Here is a 6,000-nt window from a genome sequence, read left to right as displayed (position 1 = left end):
CTAGCATCACTATGTATTCTCTCAGTGGTAGGTAAAGGCAAAAGATCAATAGGAGCACGGGGGTTAAAACCATACACTACCTGAAAAGGACTTACCTTGGTGGTGGAATGTTCCGCCCTGTTATATGCAAACTCCACATGCGGCAAACACTCTTCCCACATCTTCAAATTGCGCTTCAAAATGGCTCTCAACATGGTGGACAATGTTCGATTCACAACCTCAGTTTGCCCATCAGTTTGGGGATGACATGTTGTAGAAAACAGCAGCTTGGTCCCCAATTTATTCCACAACGTGCGCCAAAAATGACTCAAGAATTTTGCATCACGATCTGAAACAATAGTAGAAGGCATACCATGCAAGCGAACAATTTCTTGAAAGAAAAGGTCAGCAATATGAACAGCATCGTCGCTCTTATGACAAGGAATAAAATGTGCCATCTTAGAAAAACGATCAACCACCACAAAAATACTATCCCTCCCCCTCTTAGTCCTTGGCAATCCCAACACAAAATCCATAGATATATCTGCCCAAGGAGTAGAAGGAACAGGAAGAGGCATATACAAACCATGTGGGTTCAATCGCGACTTAGCTTTTTGACATGTGGCACACTGAGCCACATACCGCTCCACATCACGCCTCATCCTAGGCCAAAAGAAGTGTGTGGACAGCACCTCCTCCGTCTTCTTGGCACCAAAATGTCCCATCAATCCGCCTCCATGTGCCTCCTGCAACAACAAAAGACGAACAGAACCAACTGGAATGCATAGGCGGTTAGCTCTAAACAAAAACCCATTGCTGATCATAAACTTATTCCATGTGCGTCCCTCTCTACAATTAAGCAACACATCCTTAAAATCAGGATCAAGCGCATATTGTTCTTTAATGGATTGAAGACCAAAAATCCGGCAATCAAGTTGAGACAGCAATGTATATCTTCTAGACAAAGCATCAGCAATCACATTATCCTTCCATTTCTTGTGTTTGATAATATAAGGAAAAGACTCAATAAATTCAACCCATTTAGCATGCCTACGATTCAGATTATTTTGAGAGCGAAGATACTTAAGCAATTCATGATCAGAATGAATAACAAATTCTTTAGGCCACAAATAATGACGCCACGTCTCTAAAGAACGAACAAGTGCATACAATTCTTTATCATACGTGGAATAATTAAGAACAGGACCATATAATTTTTCACTAAAGTAAGCAACAGGTTTACCATCTTGCATCAAAACACCACCAATGCCAACTCCACTAGCATCACATTCTAGCTCAAAAGTCTTACCAAAATTTGGAAGTTGCAGCAATGGTGCGTGTGTAAGCTTGTCCTTCAAAGTGTCAAAGGTCTCCTCATGTGCCCCTCCCCAATGAAACACCACTCCTTTCTTCGTCAACTCATGCAATGGGGCAGCAATGGTGCTGAAATCTTTGACGAAGCGGTGGTAGAATCCTGCAAGACCAAGAAAACTCCTCACCTATGTGACGGTTTGGGGAACCGGCCAGCTCTTTATGGCTTCAATTTTCATCTCGTCCACCTCAATTCCCTGTGGAGTTACAACATAGCCAAGAAAAGAAACTCGATCCGTGCAAAAGATGCACTTCTCAAGGTTACCAAATAAACGTGCATCACGTAAGGCATTAAAAACAGCACGTAAGTGATCCTTATGTTCATCAAAAGACTTGCTGTAAATCAATATATCATCAAAGTAAACTACCACAAAATGACCAATAAAAACTCTTAAAACCTCATTCATTAAGCGCATGAAAGTGCTAGGTGCATTTGTCAAACCAAAAGGCATAACTAACCACTCATACAACCCGATTTGGTTTTAAATGCAGTTTTCCATTCATCTCCAAGTTTCATTCTAATCTGGTGGTAGCCACTTCGCAAGTCAATCTTAGTGAAAATATAGAACCACACAACTCATCAAGCATGTCGTCTAGCCTAGGAATAGGATGATGATACCGAATAGTAATATTATTGATGGCTCTACAATCAACACACATACGCCAACTTCCATCTTTCTTAGGAACCAAAAGTACAGGAATGGCACAAGGACTAAGGCTTTCACGTACATACCCGCGGTCCAAAAGGTCTTGGACTTGCCGTTGAATTTCCTTAGTCTCCTCAGGATTGGTTCGATATGCAGCTCGGTTGGGCAAGGTCGCTCCCGGAATCAAATCGATTTGATGCTCTATCCCTCTCATAGGTGGCAGCCCCGGGGGTATCTCAGCTGGAAAAATGTCCTCATACTCCTGCAAAAGGTTAGTGATAGCAGGAGGTACCGAGCTAACAATATCATCAAGTGAAAACATAGCTCGTTTGCATACCAAATCATAGCAAATATCATCATCAGAAATTTCAGCAAAGTCACATTTTGTTGCAAGCATAACACCACCCTTCAATTTAATCCCCTCAGCCTAAGAAATAGATGTAGACTTATCCTTTTTAGGTGGGAAAATAGAATTAGCAACTTGCTGATTTTCAGATTGAACATCATTCAAACTAGCAGCGTGTTCTCTATCAGCTTGTACAATTTGAGCAGGGGTCAAAGGTACCAAAGTAATTTTCTTTCCTTTATGCACAAAAGTGTATTTATTATTTCTACCATGGTGTGTAGCATCATTATCATGTTCCCAAGGATGACCCAATAAAAGTGAACAAGCTTGCATAGGTACCACATCACAATCAATAGAATCAGCATAAGAACCAATGGAAAATGAAACTCTGCAAGTTTGTGTTACCTTTGCTTTACCAGAATCATTTAGCCACTGAATATGATATGGACGTGGGTGTGGGCGTGTGGTCAAGCTAAGCTTCTTGACCAAATCAGAACTCACCAAATTGTTGCAGCTACCTCCATCAATAATGACACGTGCTCGACGGTCGCTGATGACGAAGAAAATCTAGAACAAGTTATGGCGTTGTAGCTTCTCAGGTTGAATTTAGGATTTTCACAAATACTTTTGTTTTAAATACACAAATGACATGTTTAGTGTCGAATCTTGCTCTGATACCAGCTGTAACAGAACCGACCAAATCATAAGAACGTAAGTACAAAAACAATCACCGAAGCAATCAAATTCCTGTACTTAAGCTCCCATAATCTTGGTAGTCCGGAAATCACGAAGGATTTCAACCAACTCTCGACATACAAACCAAGATCGTAGTGATTCAACACAACACATCATCCGTTACAACATTTCATAATAAGCATTCGGATACATCCATCAGAGTTTAAATAGAATATTACAAACCAAGTTTGAGTGTGCGAAAGCAACATAGTTTGGTACAAAACATCATAGTTTTCAATTACATTGCCAAGTCTGAGTCATGTCCCACAAAAGCATTATCAGGTACGAGAACTAGTAGAGACCGCGCCCAACGGTCTAGTCTTCATCCCTAGCAGGGAGAAGGCAGTACTTGCAGCAACCAAAGTAGAACTGGTCATCTGCAACAGGTGGGGGATAAACCCTGAGTACGAGAAGGTACTCAGCTAGACTTACCCGACAAAACCAGAAATAAAAGACACCAAGGATTATGCAAGGCTTTTTAGGTGGGCTAGCTTGACACAGTTGCATAAAAGAGCTTATGATTATAGTAACCAATTTAAACTTAGCATCAAGCTTATCATTATTTACCTGTCCACTAGATTAGCACCTGTACTAGAGCACTCACTTATTAGGAGCAAACAATATTAACCATAGCAGGTATAATAAGGCTGTCATCATCATATCATCATTTCCGAACCATTATGTTATTAAGTGTATCTACTTTGGAGATAAGCCCGTCAAGTTCTCACTAACCGAAAGAGACGACGACTCGAATTGAATTACAACTCAGCTGAGGGGGTATTCCTAACTCTCACCCTGGCATACTTAGCAAGGGTAGCCGTGGGTCACCTTTGGAACAACTCAGGAACCAAATTTGCGGGTTCGATCAGCACCAGCACTCTCAGGGATTACCCTTCTGCTAGGACGATCAGGACATTTAAATCACCTGCCCTTGGACTCACGCCTACGGCTCCCTTCTGAGGCGCACTTTATACTTATCGACTCCCGGCCTAAGGTGAGCTACTCGGCTTCGCGGTCGGTCATCAGACACGGCCAACTAAGAGAGAGGTATGCGTTCAACATGAACAGGAAAGGCTCCAAGAATCAGTCCTTAAGCGACACAGACGGAGTCACTGCAAACCGGCAAGCCTCCGTCCGGTCTTCATTTCAAATTAAGACTGGTTCTTTTCCACGATAGCAAATATAGCCAACCGTGCCACATGTATATTCCTATATCTCGTAGGTGACAGGAAATCACCCGACTTCTACCGTGTTTAAGCAGGGCTAAGCACTACACGAGCCTGAGCTACATAGGATTTAGGGTAACAATATCTGGACAAGGATTGGGTAACCAATGCAGCAATTGTTTGCATCCAACACCTAAACTTAATGCAACAATATATATATGTAACAATAATATTGTAACTGCATTTCGGAAACTAGGAGGCTTAATATGCTCTGGGGCTTGCCTTTCACAAAGTTGCAAGGACGGTGGTCCGGGCACTCAACGGCGACCTCGTCTGGCACTTCTCCTGAAGGCTGCTCCTCCTGAACCTCTGGTGTCGGCTGCTGCTGCTCGCTCGGTTCCTCGAATTCCAGCAGTGTTACTCCCTCCGGTACACCTATTGCATGCCGATGCACGAGATAAATATCATGGATGCATAAGAAATGACATGATGCTCATGATGAATGAATCACAGTAAGTGTTTACGAAAGCATCACTGGACACTCGTTTACCGAGTAAAATAGCTCTATTCAAATCACTTTAAGCATGTATCTAACTTAACTTAAAGAACAAGATCAACTTACCTAACTTGCATAACCTAAGATAAAGATGCTCATCTTCAGTTAAAGGCCTAACACCTAGGAACATTACCACAAACTTAGAAATAGTAAAGGTATACATAATTTAACATTTAAAGTTTCACATGCATACAAGTAGTCCCTTAATTCAATCACAACAAGAGTTATACAAATCCAAATGACTTGCATGAGGACATTCTGGAAAGCTTATGAAATTCTCTACAAATCATTTGTAAACATTAAGGCATGATTCTTACGTTAATCAAATCGAATTCCAGTATACCTAGAATCTGTCCAGGAATGACAGGGTTACTAACTTAATTATTTAATGATGATGCAAAAGCCTAATTTGATCAAACCAAGTTTACCAACTTGTTTTTCATACCTAAGAAACATCAGAAAGTATAGTGCCAACTTCTAAATAAATCATTTAATATCCTTTTCAAATTTATTTAGTTAATTAAGTGATTAAAGCAATATATAGCAAAACTATTCATAAAAATCTACAAAAATTACAGTAGCTATCTCATGCTCCACATAGACTACCATAAAAATTTCAAAGCCATTGAGCAAGCAGAACTTGCCGTATCCAAAATAACAGGTGGCATGCCTATTTTTTAGCATAATTAGGAAACCCTAATGAAAAGTGTCAAGAAACAGATTTCACATTTTTCCTAGCATCATTCTATCATAAGAACCTTACTCACCAAATTTTACCTATACTGGATCTATAGAAAAATTATGAAAATTCACACAAGATCCATCCATTGATAATAGGAAATTCTATAACTCAAAAACTATACATGCACTAGCTCTGAAATTTTAACCAGAGATTCTACTAAGCAATAATAGATTACCCACAAAATTTCATCATTTTTGGACCACAGAAACTCAAGATAAAATTCAAACAAGTTTGCATGTATCCAAAAACACATTTCAAAGTCCTATTTAATTTATCCAGAATTTCTAAAACATGTGTTCATATAATATTTTTATTAAATACTAGACATTACTAGGAACTCAACAAAATTGGAACCATAACATTTGGATCTACCAAACTGGAGTTACACATTTTTGAAATTGTACACCATTCTGTGAAATAATAAAACAAACAAAAACAAGAAAATCGATTCACTGCTG

This window comes from Miscanthus floridulus, chromosome 9 (assembly GCF_019320115.1).
Source record: "Miscanthus floridulus cultivar M001 chromosome 9, ASM1932011v1, whole genome shotgun sequence".
Taxonomy (NCBI): Eukaryota; Viridiplantae; Streptophyta; class Magnoliopsida; order Poales; family Poaceae; genus Miscanthus; species Miscanthus floridulus.
Note: the sequence above shows the minus strand (reverse complement) of the source record.